The sequence below is a fragment of the Hyaena hyaena genome, unplaced genomic scaffold, assembly GCF_003009895.1.
Source record: "Hyaena hyaena isolate Hyena2069 unplaced genomic scaffold, ASM300989v1 scaffold_25, whole genome shotgun sequence".
Lineage (NCBI taxonomy): Eukaryota > Metazoa > Chordata > Mammalia > Carnivora > Hyaenidae > Hyaena > Hyaena hyaena.
In genome coordinates, this window is record NW_024080657.1 from 2,079,305 (window position 1) to 2,098,232 (window position 18,928).

General features: G+C 47.9%; 1 long non-coding RNA gene across 1 annotated transcript; it reads left to right on the forward strand.

The window, feature by feature from the left end:
* The first annotated feature begins 3,223 nt into the window (after positions 1-3,223).
* On the forward strand, positions 3,224-18,717 carry LOC120228644. Its single transcript, XR_005527541.1, has 3 exons — positions 3,224-3,430; positions 7,258-7,392; positions 18,473-18,717. It is a non-coding gene; the product is annotated as an uncharacterized LOC120228644 (long non-coding RNA).
* The last annotated feature ends 211 nt before the right edge of the window (positions 18,718-18,928 follow it).

Below are 18,928 nucleotides of genomic sequence, written 5' to 3' on the forward strand. Positions count from 1 at the left end.
GTGGTGAAGTTTAGGTGGTGACAGAAGGCAGGTGGGGCTTTTATGACAGATGGAATGGCAGGTGGAGGGTCACACCAGAGGCCTGGCTTCTCGGCTCTCTGCTCTCACTCATCCTGAACCTGAGAAGAACTTCCTGTCTCTGGGCCTCAGTTTCCTCCCTCAAAATGAGGAAGGAGGTTGGCTGGCTGGTTTCTAAGCCCCCTTTGAGCCCCGGAGATCTAGGATTCTAATGAATTATATCACAAAGTTGTAGTTTTGTCATCTGCACGAAGGCTTTAATTTTTTTAATTCAACAGATAATTTTTTAAGTTTATTTATTTATTTTGAGAGGAGGGGAGGGATAGAGAGAGAATCCCAAGCAGGCTCCCCGCTGTCAGTACAGAGCCTGATTTGGGGCTCGATCCCACAAACTGTGAGATCATGACCTGAGCCGAAATCAAGTGTCGGACGTTTCACCGCCTGAGCCACCCAGCCACCCCTCAACAGAGCTCTCTAGCAAAAGCTACCCTCGTGGTCACACCGTCCTGGGCGAGGCAGCGAGCAGCTGGGTAGAGGAACAGTGCGCCAGGCAGGGAGCAGTGAGAAGAGAACACGTTTTCAACAGGAGACACGGGCGTCGTCAAGGCCGGATGGGGACAACTTCTTCAGGGAAGGAACTGGAGCCGGGTCCACAGGGTGATGAGGCACCAGAAGGCGAAGGGACAAGAAGACATTCCTGCAAGAGGAACAGCAGGTACGAAGCCAGTGAACAGAGGGCAGAGGCATATTCGAGGCACTGACTGAGGAGCTAGCACTGCTGTGAGTGGAAGCTGTTGAGATTTGGGGTGATCCAGACCCTGCAGAGTCCCGTCTGGGGGAGACTTGGGTCTTCGCTCTGAGCATGTGAGAAGCCTCCGGAGGATTTTCATCAAGGATATACAGGGTCACATCTGTGTTGGGTTTTTTTAATGTTTTATTTATTTTTGAGAGAGAGAGAGACAGCGTGAGCAGGGGAGGGTTGGAGAGAGAGGGAGACATAAAATCCGAAGACAGGCTCCAGGCTCTGAGCTGTCAGCACAGAGCCCAACATGGGGCTTAAACCCACGAACTGCAAGATCATGACCTGAGCCAAAGCCAGACGCTCAGCCGACTGAGCCACCCAGGCGGCCCACATCTGTGTTTTGAAAAGGCTTCTCCGAATGCTGTTGGGAAGAGATGGCGGAATGGTGGAAGGGACGAGTGGAGATTCGGGGAGCAGAATAGACGTGGGGGGAAGCAGTGAGGGGGTGGTGACATAGTGATGACATCCTGATGAGACACGACAGGGCGGGGCGGGAAGGGGGTGGAGCCATGACAGCCAAGAGAGAGCGAGAGGTCAGACTTGAGAGCTCTTTGGGATTTCGAGTCCCTGGGGCTTGGTGAAAGGAGTGAGGAGTTGGGGCCACTTCCTTGCAGTCCAAGTAGGTGCTCCCAAAGGCGAGCTGGCCTCAGCTCCACGTCTGCCCCAGCAGTAGCCCCTGACGTAGGCAGCCTCTGACACAGGTCTCAGCGATCCTCTCCCTCTGAACTTTCACAACTTTGTGTTTTTCCTGATTGCAAGCCCCACTTAATGACTTGCAGCTGAAAGAATATGTTGGATGTGATGGGTGAAAAGGTTGGGTTATAGAAGGACTGTGACTTCCGTCCGGTGCTCTGGCCATTGCTCACGCTGGGGAAGCCAGCTCCCTTGGCGTGAGGCTGCCGTAGGGAGACGCCCGTGTAGGTGCACTTGGAAGTGGATCTTCGGAGGCCTGCCAACAGCCGTGGGAGTGAGTCTGGAATCTGCTCATGCCCCAGTCAAGCCTTGAGCTGACCGCCACCAAGGCTGCCACCTTGATTGCACCCTCATGGAAAACCTTGAGTTAGAACCAGCCAGTGAAGCCACTTGCGGATTCCTGACCCACAGAAACTGGGAGTTACTAATTATTTGTTATTTCCAGCTGCTGAATTTGGGGGTGATTTGTTAGGCAGCCACAGTTAATAAATACAGCCCTCCCCCACATGGGCAGCGCCCTCTGCGGCCCTGGGGCTGGGGAGGGAGGGGTTAACTGCCGAGCCTGGGCCTCCCAGCTGGGAGCAAGGTTAATGCCTCCAGCTTGAGGGACAGTTCATTACAGAGTTATCTAGTGGCTCAGCCAACGTTTGGGGCTGCCGCCAGCTGGTCCCTTGCTCTCTCGTGGTGCCTGTCGGATCAGCGGCCGGGGAGGGGCGGGGGCAGCCTGGAAACGGACATATTTATTAACAGCCTGGCTTCCCTGCATCTGCCCGTGATGCGCCAGCTGCAGATAGAGCCAGTGGGACTCGCCGGCCACATCCCCGGTAGGGGTCAGTGCTGCCTCCACTCCTGCGTCGCGGCCCGTTCCAGAGTTCACGGCCCCTGGTCTGCTGTGTAGGGTCCAGAGAGAGGTGCTGAGGGGGCCGATGACCCCAGAGATGGCCGATAACCTCCTGGCCGAGCACCATCTCGTTTAACCCTTGCACTAACGCTGCCGAGGTGGGAAAGCCTATGAGCCCCTCCTCTGCAGGTGAGAAAACCAAGGTCCAAGGTCATGTGGCTAGAGCTGGAAAGACTCGGACGATCTGACTCCAAAGGGTGTGCGCGTCCACTCTGCCTCCTTGGTGGCTCCGTGGTGCAGAGGGGGGATTTGTTGCCTTAGTGGTTAGGGGACCTGCTTCAGAGACTGAGGTGGGGGAAACGAGGGGGCAGGGTCCCACTCTGTCTCCTCTCCCAGGTTGTGCCATTAAGGGGCCATGTAAAATTGCATTAGAAAAGCAGTTACAAAAACCAAAGCAGACAAACCAGGTAGCACGGTGTTTCGGAATGTGTGGTCTGCACTGAGATTGTTCGGGTCCCAAGTCCCCACTTACTGTGTGACTTGGAGAGCTAATAATAGGCTCTACCTCACAGGGGCCCATGGAGGGAAGTCAAACAGGCAGACGCTGGGCGTGTAGCAAACACCCTGTGTGGAGGGTTTGACTTCACAAAAGGGCTCTGTGGTGTTGGGGACAAGCCCATGACTTTAGGTAGTAGGGAGTTAAAGGCTCTGAACAGAATGACCTCCCTTGAGTTTGTGCTTATGGAGAAGCCCCTAGCCCAACACCCGCCACACTCAGGGCAGCTGTGCCCTCTGCCAGAGAACTTGAACTAGGAAGCGAAGTCTGGTGGGGCAGGAGCAGTGGGGGTGGGTGGGGGAGAGAAGTAACCGTTGTGGGTTTCTCTGAAAGCAGAGCCTAGGAGAGGGGAGTGGACAGCGATACGATTACAGACTGTTACACACATTTCCCGGAGCCGTAAATCCTGGCTCATTTTAACCCAGTGTACCAAAGGGATTAAGCTGACAGAGGAGTCAAAGAGAAAAGAAGACAAGCCACCTTCCGGGACTGACTGTGCAAAGAGCGGAGGCCCAGTCTGGTGAGGGACATCTCAAACCTCTCACAATAAGCCCAAGTTCTTTTCCCAGCCCCTCTGGACACAGCCCATCCTGTTCCTGCTTGAATCACCCTTCTGGTAATGTGGAGCTCACTCCCATAGTCTGTTCCCAGCCCATAGTCTGTTCCCACAGGTTCATCTCTCAGAAGCTCAGACGGCCTTTTAGCCCCACAAATACAAGCCTTCCCACCAGCAGCTTCATCCAATCATTCAATAGATTGTTATAGAGAAACATAGTTTAAGATATTTATTTTGTAGCCAATAAAAATGCTAAATTTTGTGGTCAATTTAAACAACATAGCTGCAGGTTATTTTGAGGTTTCTCTATACATAATTATGTTACTTTGAAAAGATGACTGTTTTGTTTCTTCTCCAAATGTTACATCTTTTATTTCTTTTTCTTGCCTTGCTGCACTAGCTAAGCCTGCCAGCAAATGTTGAGTAAATGCAATGAACATTTTTGCCTTGTCTCTGATCTCCAAAGGGAAAACTTGCAATATTTTACCATGTTAGCTGCAGACATAATCTTTATCAAGTTATGGAAATCCCCGTCTGTTCACAATATCCTATTTTTTATTAGTTTTTTAATGTTTATTTATTTTGAGAGAGAGAGAGTGCACACAAACAGGGGAGTGGCAGAGAGAGAGAGAGAGAGAGAGAGAGAGAGAATCCCAAGCAGGCTCCATGGTGTCAGCATGGACCCTAACACAGAGCTTGATCCCATGAACCATGAGATTATGACCTGACCTGAAATCGAGTCAGACACTCAACTGACTGAGCCACCCAGATACCCACCCCCCCTCCCTTTTTTTAAAACTAGTTTTAAATCATGAAAAAGTGTTAAATTTTTATCAAGTCGTTGTCTGCATGTAGGTTTTTGTCCTTGAATCAGTTTATGTTCTGAATTACTTTACTGGATTTTCTAATGTTAAATCAACCTTGAATGCCTGGGATTAGTCCGTTTCAGTTGTGGTATACTTTTGTGAATTGATAGGTTTTTGTGGCTCACACTTTATCATTTCTATATATGAGTAAAATTGGGCTGTAATTTTTCTTTGATGCCATATTTTGTCCTGTTTGAATATGCAGGTTGTGTTAACCTCATAAAATGAATTGGAGATTGTTCACTGTTTTCCTAGTCTCTGGAAGAGTTTGTCAAAAATGAAAATAGTTTCTTCTTTGAATGTTGGATAGGACTTGTCAATGAAGCCATCCAGAGCTGAATTTTCTATATGGGAAAGGGTTTTAACAACTGATTCAATGTCCTTACTTGTTAGAGGATTACGGAGCTTTTCCATTTTGTCTTGAGTCAAAATTGGTATGTCTTCCCAGGATGTTGTCCATTTCATTTAAATTTTCAAATGTATTGACTCAAAATTGCTCAGAACATCCTCTTTTGTGCTTTAATGTTGGCAGTATCTGTAGTGATATCTCACTTTTTATTCCTAAGATTAGGGGGCTCGGGGGGACCATTTATGTTATCCTCTAGACAAGTTTTATTCAGATGGTCTGTCAGTTTGACTCTCTTTTCAAAGAACCAACTTTGGCTCTGTTGCTCTAGCTCTGTTTTTAATCTTTGCTTTCTTATTTTATTAATTTCTGTTTTTGCCTTAACCATTTACTTCTTCCTACTTTTATTGGATTTGTTTTGATATTCCTTTTCCAGCATCTTGGGGGTGGGTGTTTATCAATTTTCAGATTCTTTTCTTCTCTGACATATACATGTAAGACTATAAATTTCCCTCTACATACCGATTTACCCACACCTATGTTTTTTTAAATTTTTTTATACAAATAGTTTATTAAGTTGGTTTCCATATAACACCCAGTGCTCATCCTCACAAGTGCCCTCCTCCATGCCCATCACCCCCTCCCACACACACACACACTCACCCATCAGTCCTCAATTTGTTCTCAGCATTCAAGAGTCTCTCATGGTTTACCTCTCTCCCTTTCCCCCACTATTTCCGCCCTTCTTCTCCCCCTTGTTCCTCCATCAAGTTCCTCCTAATCCTCCTACACGTGCAAACATATGGTATCTGTCCTTCTCTGCCTGACTTATTTCACTCAGCGTAACACCCTCAAGGTCCATCTGTGTTGCTACACATGGCCAGATCTCATCCTTTCTCATTGCCATGTAGTATTCCATGGTATAGATAAACCACATCTTCTTGATCCATTCGTCCGTTGATGGACACTTAGGCTCTTTCCATGTTTTAGCTATTGTGGAGAGTGCTGCAATGAACATTGGGGTACATGTGCTCCTATGCCTCAGCATTCCTATATCCCTTGGGTAAATTCCTAGCAGTGCTATTGCTGGGTCATAGGGGAGTTCTATTGTTAATTTTTTGAGAAACCTCCACACCATTTTCCAGAGGGGCTGCACCAATTTACATTCCCACCAACAGTGGAGGAGGGTGCCCGTTTCTCCACATCCTCGCCAGCATCTAGAGTTCTCTGATTTGCTCATTTTAGCCACTCTGACTGGCGTGAGGTGGTATCTCAGTGTGGTTTTGATTTGTATTTCCCTGATGAGGAGGGATGCTGAGCATCGTTTCATGTGTCTGTTGGCCATCTGGATGTCCTCTTTGGAGAAGTGTCTGTTCATATCTTCTGCCCATTTCTTCACTGGATTATTTGTTTTTCAGGTGTGGAGTTTGTTGAGTTCCTTGTAGATTTTGGATATTAACCCTTTATCTGATATGTCATTTGCAACTATCATTTCCCATTCCATCGGTTGCCCATTAGTTTTATGGATTGTTTCCTTTGCCGTGCAGAAGCTTTTAATCTTGGTGAGGTCCCAATTGTTTATTTTTGCTCTTGATTCCCTTGCTTTTGGGGATGTGTCAAGTAAGAAGTTCCTGCGGTGGAGGTCAAGGAGGTTGTTTCCTGCTTTCTTTTCTGGGGTTTTGATGGTTTCCTGTCTCACGTTCAGGTCCTTTATCCATTTTGAGTTTATTTTTGTGTATGGTGTGAGAAGATGATCTAGAATTTCTTCTTCTGCGTGTTGCTGTCCAGTTCTCCCAGCACCATCTGTTAAAGAGGCTGTCTTTTTTCCATTGGATACTTTCCTGCTTTGTCAAAGATTAGTTGGTTGTATACTTTTGGGTCCAATTCTGAGTTCTCAATTCTATTCCACTGGTCTATGTGTCTGCTTTTGTGCCAATACCATACTGTCTTGATGATGACAGCTTTGTAGTAGAGGCTAAAGTCTCACACCTATAAATTTTGACATAAATTTTCTTCATTATCACTTGATTAAAAATATTTTCTAGCTTCCTTTATCACTTCCACTTTTAACCTATGGGTTATTTAGAAGTATGTTTTTACGTTTCCTGGCGTATGGAGAATTCCCAATTATCTTGTAATTGATTTACATCAGTTAGAAGGAATTTTAGATATATGTTCTATGTGGTTTAGATAATATGCTCTATGTGGTTTTGGTTCTTTGAAATTTGGTGAGACTAGCTTTATAGCTCAGATTATAGTCAAATTTTGTAAATTGTCTCATGTGTTTGAAAATGAGGTGTTGGATGCAGTTATTTATACACGTCCATTAGGTCAAGTCTGTTCATCATTTTAGTTAAATCCTTCGAGTAAAGACTACAAATGCTCACTCCTATCTGATTCTTCTCTTTTGGGGTGGATATAGATATATATATGGATATATATTTTCCATACCCTTGGAGATACGAGAGGCCATGTGACCAGCTCTAGCTAAAGAGATATGAATGGAAGCGGTATGTTTAACTTCTGGGCTAAGGCATTTAAGAGCCAGTGGGCTACCTCCATTTTTTTTTCTTCTTTAGAAGCATCTGTGAAACCACACATTGAGACGACTGAGGCATGTGATGAGAGCCACATGAGAGGCATGTGACCCTGGATCCCTAGGTCACTCCACAGAGGAAATCTGCCCCAAGAATTGCCTGATGGCTGAACTTTGTGTGAGTAAGAAATAAATCTTTATTGCATTTTTTGTTACTGTTGCATAACCTATTCCTATCTGATATATACATCTTCTGTATCCATACTGACTTTTTGTTTCCATGTTCTGTCAAATTCTGAGAGGTACTAAATCTCCCATTATGACTTGGATTTGACTATTTCTAATAGTTCTGTCCATTTCTGTTTTGTACATTCTGAAACTGTCATTAAGTGTTTATTAAATTAAAATAGTTCATTAAAACATTTATAATCGTACAGCACCTTTCTCATCTCTGGTAATACTTTTAGCAACAAAGCCTCTTTTATTTTATATTAATATAGTCATGGAACAATTCTTTTGCAAGCTGGATTTTAGTCCATCCTTTTACCTTCAACCATTTTATATCCTTATGTTTCCTGGTGGGAGGGGTGATGTGAGGAAAAGGAAATTGAGAATGAATTCCACATACCTTCCTTGAGTGCCTCTGTGTGCCAGTTGTCACATGGCTGGGTTCTGAGTTCACAGAAGGGAACAAGATACAATTTTCTCCCTCCAAAAGGTTACAGCAGAGTAGCAGGGATGAACTGGGTACTTAAATAATCGTATGAAATGTAATGAGTGTCAGACACTCGGTATGTGCCTTATAAATCATCTCTGAGTGAATGATGGGAATCGCCACGAGAGTTTGGAGGAAAGAGAAATTACGTCTGACGGGAATGGATCCAGACAATCTTTGCAATGGCATTTGAATTGGGCCTTGGGAACCAGTTATTTTTGGACATTCAGAGAAATAGGAGAAGGTAAGGGCAATCCAGGCATGGGAACAGCATGAATAAAGGCATGGAGTATTTTTTGTATTTAAGCAGCTTTATCGAGATATAATTTATATACCATAAAGTTCACCCACTTAAAGTGTACAATTCAATGGTTTTAAAGCATATTTAAGAGTTGTGCAGCCATCTCCGTAATCTAATTTTGGAGCATTTTCATCATCCTCAAAGAGAAAGTGCTCGTTTAACAGTGATTCCCCATTCTCTTGACTCCACCCCCTCCCTCGCTCACCCCTGGCCCTAGACAACCACTGATCTACTTTCTATTCGTCTATTCCAGACATTTCATATAAATGGAATCATACAATATATGATCTCTTATGACTGGCTTCTTTCACTTAGCCTAAAGGGTACCGGGTTTATCCATGCTATAGCAGGTATCAGCACCACATTCCTTTTTGTTGCTGAATAATATTCCATTATATGAATGTCTCACAATTTATTACCCATTTGTGGGTTGATGGACAGTTGGGTTATTTCTACTTTTTAGCTACTGTAAATAACGCTGCTACATCTGTGTTCAGCTTTTGCGTGGACGTATGTTTTTATTTTCTGATTCCACCAGGAGTGGAATTGATGAGTCAAATGGTAACTATACTTGTTTCATCTTTTGAGGAACTGTCAAACTGTTTTCCAAAGTTAGTTGCGCCATTTTGTGTTTCCAGCAGCAGCCGATGAGGGCTCCGATTTCTCTACATCTTCATCACACTTGTCATTATCTGTCTTGTTGATCATAGCCATCTGGTGGGTGTGAAGTGGCATCTCTGTGATTTGGATTTTCAATTCCCAGTGGCTAATGATGTTGAGCATCTTCTCATGTGCTCATTAGCCATGTGTGGATCTTCTGAGAACTACCTATTTAAATCCTTTGCCTACTATTCATAAATTGGGTTATTTGGCTTTTTTAAGGTTGAGTTGTAAGAGTCCTTTCTGTATTCTGGATCCCGGACCCTTGTGACGTGGGCCCACGGACCCACCGTGGGTGGGTGTTTGTGGAAACTCACTGGTGTTTGTGGTGCCTTGTGCACTTTTCTGCACCCGTATGCAAGGCTTCCGTAGGCAGGCTTTGTCAGGGGCTGATGATAACTGCAGCTTCCACCACTGTGTCATTGTGAGGACTGGACCAGTGAATGCACGCACGGTGCTTGGCGTTCATAGGCCTGGCACCACTTAGTGCTAAGAGATAGCAGCTGGTGTGTAAAATCTAGCTCTGCTCCTCATTCGGCCGGGCGATCTTGGCCCCAGGTTACCTCGCCTCATCAAGCCTCATTTTCCTCACCCATAAAATGGGTTAGTGCCGCCCACCTCACCAGGGCCAGCAGGGGCCTCGAGACGCAACATATAACATCGCCAAACTTGAAGTTCGCCTGGGGAGGCCCTCATGAAGGCTTGGATCAATAAAGCAGGAACAAGGAAAAGGAAAAACCAGAGCCATGACCAAAGAGAGACAAACTGTCAGAACTGTGAGGGTCGGAGTGGCTACCGGGAGCTGGCCGTGGGCCCCTCAGAGTTTGCCAGGGTGGGGCTGGCCAGGCCTGGGAGGGAGTGAAGGGGGAGCTGGCTTGAGGGGGAGCTAGGCCTGGTGGTGCCGGGGTGCCTGGCTCTTTGTCAGAGACCAGACCTCCCTCTACCCCTCAGCCCCTCACACTGGTTGCCCCTGTTTGAGTCCAGTGTCCTCTTTGCCCGAACGATCTCTCCACCCACCTCCACCTCCCCTACGCTGGTCTTGCCCTTGAGGTCCCACCAAGGAAGACTTCTCTGTCCTTCCCCCTTCACTGGACAGCTCCACATCTTCCCCTGTGTCTCCACCCACCTGGGAGGCTGGAGGGAGCTTCCTAAAGCATCAAGGAAGTCATTATCACTCGCTGCTCACACCCCTCCGGGGGCAATGTCTGCTGGAGGAGAAATCCTTCCCTGGTCTCAAGGGCAGGCCCAAGTTTTAAGGAGCTTGAAGCTTTCACCATTGTGTGTGTATAGGAGAGGGAAGGGTTATTAAATACAACACATATATAGAAAAGTCATACGTAAGTGCATCTGGGTGGCTCAGTTGGTTAAGTGTCCAACTTCGGCTCAGGTCATGATCTCACGGTTCGTGAGTTCAAGCCCTGTGTCAGGCTGTGTGCTGACAGCTCGGAGCTTGGAGGCCATTTTGGATTCTGTGTTTCCCTCTCTTTCTGCTGCTCCCCCACTGGCGCACGCGCTCTCTCTCTCTCTCTCTCTCTTTCTCAAAAATAAACATTAAAAAAAAACAGAAAAGACACATAATAAGTGTACAGTGTGATGAATTTCCCCAAACTGAACACGCCCATGGAAACTGGCATTGAACTCAAGAATCAGACCATTACTAAATACAAATCAAAGCCACACTGAGATATCACCTCACACTAGTCAGAGTGGCTAAAATAAACAAATCAGGAGACTATAGATGCTGGCAAGGATGTGGAGAAACAGGAACCCTCCTACACTGCTGGTGGGAATGCAAACTGGTGCAGCTGCTCTGGAAAACAGTGTGGAGGTTCCTCAAAAAATTAACAATAGAACTCCCCTATGACCCAGCAATAGCACTGCTAGGAATTTACTCAAAGAATACAGGAGTGCTGATGCATAGGGGCACATGGACCCCAATGTTCATAGCAGCGCTTTCAACAATAGCCAAATTATGGAAAGAGCCTAAGTATCCATCAACTGATGAACGGATCAAGAAGACGTGGTTTATATATTCGATGGAATACTATTTGGCAGTGAGAAAGATTGAAATCTGGCCATTTGCAGCAACATGGATGGAAGTGGAGGGTGTTATGCTAAGTGAAATAAGTCAGGCAGAGAAAGACAGATACCATATTTTTCCACTCATGTGTGGATCTTGAGAAACTTAACCATGGGGGAAGGGAAGGGGAAAAAATAGTTACGAACAGAGAGAGAGGGAGGCAAACCATAAGAGATTTTTAAGTCACTTCAGAGAACAAACTGAAGGTGGATGGTGGGTGAGGGAGAGGGGAAAATGGGTGATGGGCATTGAGGAGGGCACTTGTCAGGATGAGCACTGGGTGTTGTATGGAAGCCATTTTGACAATAAATTATATTAAAAAAAAAAAAGAATCAGGCCTTTACTGACAAGCAGACACCTGCCCCCCCTCCCGCCCCCCGGTGTCCCTTCTAGTTATTACCCATCCCTTCACGGGAGCCACTTCTCACATTATAGAGGAGTCCTGCCTGGTGTTGAACTTCACATGAATGAAATCATTCAGCGTGTACCTTGTGTCTGGCATCTTTTGCTTCACACGTCTGTGAGATTCAAGCGAGCTGTGGCGTGCGGCTGTACTTTGTGTCTTCCCACCCCTGCGCTACTGCGGAGAGCCCCTCCACCACCACAGATCTCTATCTATCTATCTATCTATCTATCTATCTATCTATCTATCACATTCGTGTTGGGCTTTGAGGCTGTTCTCAGCTTTGGGATATTATGAAAAACAATAAAAACATTCTTGCACGTGTCTTTCGGAGGACACTCAGGCTCATTTCTGTTGGGTAAACGTCCACAAGAGGAATTACTGCCTCGTCGGGAAAAATGAGCGTTCAGCTTAGAAGATACTGCAAATAGTTTTCCAAAGTGGTCATACCAATTCTCATTGCTCTCCCAGTTACATACGAAAGTTCTTGTTCCGTATCTGCATGGACACTGTGTGTGTGTGTGTGTGTGTGTGTGTGTGTGTGTAGTGGAATGTATAAATAGAGAGAGATATTGTAGCCTTTTTCACTTGCTCCATTCTGGTGAGTTAGGCTGTGATATCACATCGTAGTGTTCATTTTAACTTTAGGGGACAGTCTTTAAGAAAAAGGACATAAAATAGAATTTTGAATATAAAACTGGGTACCAAAGTGAACATTTATTAAGAATGGGAAAAGAAATCATAACAAATTTCTGGAGGCTCTCAAGCTTCAAATTCCTTTCTTCTGAGATTTTCTTTGAGGCCATTTCCCAGAAATGCTTACATTAAGTGCTTCCTGGTAGCAACCTGGACCCCCTCCCTGCCTGGGGCACTCAGCAGCTGCTCAAGAACTTTGTGTGAACAGGGTCCTGGAGGTTAGGCGTCACCAGCTTCCTGGGAAGTGGCCTCTGGCTCCTGCCCACCTCCTACCCTTTCTTGGCCCGACTCCTTCCCCGTGGGACCTCGGCTGCCACGTTGGCTTCTCAGGGGGCCTTCTGGGCCCTCATTTTGTAAGTCCACGTGACGAGAGAGAGGACAGCAGAGCGGGAGGTTAACGTGGACCTGGCCTGCGTGGCTGACATCCTCACTGCACCAGTTTCTGGCTGTGACCTTGGACATGTCACCTCTCCAGGCTTCGGAGTGGGGCAAGCCACACTAGCTCCCCCGTGCTGGGCAGTTGTGAGGCCCCGGCAAGTTAATACGCGTGATGCCCTTCAAAGGCCGCTCGGCACGCTTGTTCCAAGGTTGCCCGGATGGCCCCGTTACCATGTCGTTAGGTCTCCCCTTCCGCCAGGTCTCACCTCACACTCATCTCCACCCGACAGGTCAGCCTGCCGCATCTCCAGTCTTAATGGGGCACCTGGCACGGATTCGGGGGCAACGAAGGTGTGGAGTGACTGACTCTCCTCTGCGTGTCACATCCATCCCGGTGTCTCCAGGGCACCGCCACACCTGGGTTTATCTTCACCCCTTCCCTGCGGGCGGCAGTGCCCCTGCTCACTCGTAGCGGGCGCTGATTGAATAAATGAGGCTCGGCCGCCCACCCGGATTTCACCTTCCTCAGACACAAAGCCAGAGTTCCTCTTGGCTTCTGTGTGCCCAGCCTTTTAGTTTATAAAATCTGTTCCCTTCCATGACCACATCTCTGGGTTAGGAAACAGGGGCATGAATTGGGAGCCCCAGTGTGACAGAGAGGTCTGGAAAGAGTGAGTGGTTTCCTCAAAGTCACACAGCAAGGGGGGGGGAGGGGGTTGGGACATACAGCCAGGACTCGGGTGAGGAGCTCAGCTCTGCTCCCAGGGGAGCTCCCGTCCCTTCCAGCGAGACCACAGGCTGAGCACACGCAGGCCCTTAGGCTTGTTCAAAAGGAGTGGAAGGAGGACAGAGTGCGGTTCGGTCACTGGCTCTGGGACCATGGGTGTGACCCCCTCATGCCTCAGTTTTCCCATCTGTAAGTGGGGTTCCGACTCACCACGTGCAGGTAGATCTGTCTCAACCGGACTTGGGGATATTTCTCCCTGGTCCTTCTGTCTGTGCGTCTGTCTACTCCTGGATGACTCTGGAAGGAGCTGGCGTGGAGTTAAGACTGACTGGTGGCATGGAGAGAGCCGGGGATGTCCCCCCAGAGCAGTGGCCAGGGGCAATGTTTGCAGAAGCATCTCTTCTGTCATCTTTAAAGGATATCGATGTGGGGCATCTGGGTGGCTCGGTCAGTTAAGCATCCGACTCTTGGTTTCCACTCAGGTCATGATCTCATGGTTTGTAGTTCAAGCCCCACATCAGGCTCTGTGCTGGCAGCGTAAAGCCTGCATGGGATTCTCTTTCTCTCTCTCTGCCCACCCCCCCCCCCCCCGCTTACTGACTCTCTCTCTCCCTCAAAAGAAACAAAACAAAACAAAACAAAACAAAATAAAATAAAATAAAATAAATGTTATTGATGAAACATGGCCTGCCGCTGGTGAGCTCAGATGATCTGCAAAGATTTCAGTGAATGGTTAAGGGCTTTAGCAGCCCCTGGAGGACTTGAGCGGACATGATCTTGGACAACTGTTGTGAAAAGTGTGATAACCTGCCCAAATGAATGGCACGTCACAATTCTGCTCCAGCTCTCTCCTCTCCCCATGGACCGCAGGGACAACTAAGGCCCAGAGAGGGAAATGATTTATCCAAGTTCACCCAGCACATCCAGGCAGACCTCTCGAATCAGAATCACGTCTGCGATTCTGTGCCTCAGCCTTCCTTTTTTCCCCATGCTCATTATTAATTATTATTTTTTATGTTATATTTGAGAGAGAGAGCAAGTGTGAGCAGGGGAGGGGCAGAGAGACAGAGACAGAATCGGAAGCACACTCCAAGCTCTGAGCTGTCAGCACACAGCCTGACGCGGGGCTCGAACTCAGGAGCAGTGAGATCATGACCTGAGCCACAGTCAGACGCTTAACTGACTGAGCTACCCAGGTGCCCCTCATTATTATTTTTAAAAACAACTTTATTAAGGGGCGCCTGGGTGGCTCAATCGGTTAAGCATCCGACTTCGGCTCAGGTCATGATCTTGCAGTTCGTGGGTTCAAGCCCCGCATCAGGCTCTGTGCTGACAGCTAGCTCAGAGCCTGGAGCCTGTTTCGGATTCTGTGTCTCCCTCTCTCTCTGACCCTCCCCGGCTCATGCTGTCTCTCTCTCAAAAAAAACAAAACAAAACAAAAAAAACACAAAAAACAAACAAAAAAAAACAACTTTATTAAGATATAATTCACACATCTTGTAACTCACTTTTTTGAAAGTATATAATTCAATGGCTTTAGTACAGAGTGGTGCATCCAACACCGCAATGGATTTTTGAAAATTTAATTACTCCAAAAAAGAATCCCGGTGTCAACTTCCTCGCCCTCCCCCAGCCCTCACAACCCCTCCATGCCTTCAGCCAAGCAAACCACCAATCAATTCCCTGTCCCCATATGTTTGCCTACTCTGTACATTTCACATCCGACCTGTGGTCTTTTGTGACTGGCTTCTTGCACTGAGCACAGTGTTTGCAAGTTTCATCCATGTTGTAACATGTATCGGGACTTGGTTCCTTTTTATGGCTAAACAATAGTCCGTTGTATGGGGGTACCACACTTGATTTATCCATTGATCAGTTGATGGACGTTTGGGTTGTGTCCACTTTCTGGCTATTGTGAATAATGCTGCTATAAGCATCCACGTGGAACCTTTTGTGTGGACATGTTTTCAATTCTCTGGAGTAAATGCCCAGGAGTGGAATTGCTGGGTCCTATGGTAACTCTGTTTATGAGCCCAGGCTTCTGGCTCTGGCTTCCTCAGACCTTGGGGGTGGTGACGGTGGGGAGACTTGCCCCTTCTAGTGTCCAGCATCTGGGGACTGAGTCCTCCCTTCCACTTTTCAGAGTCTTCCGTGGGGTTCATGGGAGAGTCAACTGGATTCTAACTCCTGCTCTGCCATCAACTTTCTAGGTCACTGAGTGAGCTGTTTTACATCTCTGAACCTTAGTTTGCCCCTCTGGGAAACAGAATAGTAATCTCTATGGTCCGTTCGGAGGATTAGCTGAGATCATAAAAACACAGCCTGTGTGCACTCATTCAGTACATTGACTGATGTGCCCCGCACTGTTCACAGCAAAGGAGACACACAAAATCCCCCCTACGGCCTTGTATTTACACATGAAGCATCTTACTTAAGCCTCACAATCACCCAGGAGGTATACCCACTAGTATCCCATATCCTGGAAGAAGAAAAAGAGAGAACTCAGGAGGCCAAGTCCCTTGTCTCCATCGCCTTTGGACCTAATTTTAGAATCTTTGAGTATATATTTTTGCAACTTCTATTGAAGTAAGCCCTATGTGCAAAAACAGTGCCACTATATGTGTATACCTGAATGTACCTGTGTACCCGACACCCAGGTGAAGAACATCAAAACCCATCCTCACAGCCCCCCCCCCCCCATCCCCTTGAGCTCCAGTCCGGCCCCACCAGGGAAAACATGGGTGAGTTCTGCCTGTTCATTAACCTCATGTGAGTGCAGTTACGTAGCTCACGGTCTTTTTTTTTTTTTTTTTCTAGGAGAGAGAGAGAGAGAGACAGCGTGAGCAGGGGAGGGTCAGAGAGAGAGGGAGGCACAGACTCTGAAACAAGCTCCAGGCTCTGAGCTGGCAGTCAGCACAGAGCCCGACACAGGGCTCAAACCCACGAACTGCAAGATCATGACCTAAGCGAAAGTCGGACGCCTAACCGACTAAGCCACCCAGGCGCCCCTGTAGCTCACAGTCTTTTTCGGTTGCTTCTTTCACTGAACTTGAGGTCTGTGAGGTTCATTGTATCGTGTGTCATTATAGATCCCCTGTTCTCAAGGCTGTGCGGACCATCATTTTTTTCATTGCTTCTGCTTTTAATGAGTCTCTTTGGGCTTTTCTTCTTGAAACAGAATACCAGGCTTCACATCTCCCGGACGTGTGTGTGTGTGTGTGTGTGTGTGTGTGTGTGTGTGTGTGTATCTGCGCAGGCCTGTGGGGAAGGGAAGCAGGGAGGCCGGGAGGGGAGAGGGTATGTGCTGACCCGGTCCTGGCCCCAAGGTGCGTGTGCTTCTAGGAGGCATCCGCCTGGCCCTCCTCCCGGGGCCCCTCCCTTTTGGACTCTATCAAAGTTCTGTTATTCTCGGCTTGGCTTGGGGCCTGAGGGGTGAGCTGGCAGGCATCCTAGGTAAGCAAGAGCAGCTGGAGAGGAGAGGGACTTTTAGGGGTGGGAAGATAAACTCAATCAGATCCCCACTGAGGACCGCAGGGGCTTGGTGGAGGCCTCTGCTCCACGCGTCCTGGAATCCCGTGGGAAGGGAGGGTCTGGATACAGATGAGGCCTCCTCTGGGCTAGGCTGTGTGCTGGGGAAGGCAGGCTGCCTGGGGTCAAGTCCAGCTCCATGATTATCAAACCTGCTGAATGGCGGCAGCATCCTGCTGGGGTTGTTGGAGGAGGAAATAACTCAGTGCCTGCGAAGGTTCCTGACCCTGGAGTTAAGTTGGCTATTATGATGGTAACGTGCCAAGAGCCAGCTGTTTTGTGTGCACCATTTTCCTGAACCTGCAGACTGGTCGTGAAGGTAGACCCCCTATCATCCCCATTCGACAGATGGGAAAGGGGAGACACAGAGAGGCTGAGGACCTGCCTGGAACCACACTGCGAATCTGTGGTAGTGTGAGGCTTTGACGCAGTGCACCGCGCTGTACTCTAGGGACCCAGACTCAGCCCCCCCCCAACCCCCCCCGGTTTGGGGAGCAGGATCTCAGGATCATTTTCTTTGTCTGTAAAATGGGCCTACACGAACAGCAGGGCCTTTGTCCTTCCTGGGCTCCTGGCTAGTGAACTCCCAGGGGTGGGACAGGCCTCCAAATCTGTTCAGCATTGGCCGACTTTGCTGAGGCGTCTTGCCCTTGCCTTTAAGGGGGGAGGCACAGTCGACAGTCCTGAGTCCACTTGGTGGCCCCCTTGTAGGGGGTGTGCTCTGCCTCTGCTCTTGGGGTGCTCTAGAACATGGGCCGAGCACTCAAACAACTGTTCCTAAACCAGGCTGTGGAGTATTGCAAAAGCTACCTATGATACACCCAGGGGAACCAGAGGTTGAGGCCATTGGCCACAATCCAGGAGGGCTTCATGGAGGAGACCTCCTTGGAGAAGGGCTTTGAAGGCTGATTAAGAGTTCCTTAGGTAGAGGGGGCGCCTGGGTGTCTCAGTTGGTTGGGCATCCCACTTCAGTTCAGGTCATGATCTCACGGTTAGTGGGTTCGAGCCCCATGTCAAGCTCTGTGCTGACAACTCAGAGCCTGGAGCCTGTCTTCAGATTCGGTGTCTCCCTCTCTCTCTGACCCTCCCCTGCTTGTGCTGTCTCTCTCTCTCTCTCTCTCTCTCAAAAATAAATAAAACATTAATTAAAAACAAAAAGAGTTCCTTAGGTAGAGATGTTGGTAAAGCTCTTCTTAGCAGAGGGAACAGCAATAGGCATCAGCGGCTCCACTCCATCCCCACCCCCACCCCCAGCCTTGCTCGGCCATCTGCTATCAGGGGGGCTGGAAGCCTGAGCATGAGATTTTCCAGAACCCCTTGCCAGCAAGTCTCTGGGTGGGATCTGCCAGCAGGGAGAAGGCAGGAAGATGAGAGATGCCAGCCTGCCCCTACCTCCTGCCACGGCCAGGCCGACTTGAGCAGACTTCAGAGACTGCGCAGCTCTACTGGCACCGGGGCCATGGCGTGGGTGCCTCCAGCAAGCAGGTGGCGAGCACCCCCGGGCTTGGGGGCTTAGGACTATCTGGATGGCAGCCGCCTTGTAACAGTCCGTCTCCCTTCTACTCTTCCTGCACTCCGGATGCCTGTGGCACCGATTTCCCTTATCCTCTCAGCCTGAAATAGCCCAGCGGTTTTCTGTTTTCCAGCCGGTCACTACTTAACAAAATGTTCAGGCCGTCTGGGCCAGAACAAGCTGTAGTTTTCAAGGGACAGAAGGATTCAGTACCCAGAACGTGTGATGTCATGTTTTCATTCTGATTTCTCTTTTAGATGCTTCCCGTGCTTTTCAACATACGTCTCCTGGGGGCAGAGATTGTCCTCTATCGCTTATTCAATCAACAAACATTTATCAGCGGCTGGTCAGTGGGGAATGAGATGGATGGCCAAGTTCCTGTACTTGCAGACGCCACCTGTGGCTATCGAGAACTTGAAGTGCAGCCAGGCCAAACTGAGATGGGCTGTCCGTGTAAAATAGAAACCACGTTTCGGAGACTTAGTGTGCAAATAAGAAGGTAAAATGTGTCACTAATATTTTTCAGACTGATTACATGATGACATAATATTTTAGACATACTAGGTTAAATAAAATACATTATTGAGACATATTTTACCTGTTTCTTTTCACTCTTTTTAATGTGGCCACTAGAAAAATTTACATTACATATATGGCTTGCATTTGTGGCCCACATGATATTTCTCTTGGAAATAAGCACTGGTCTTACGGGA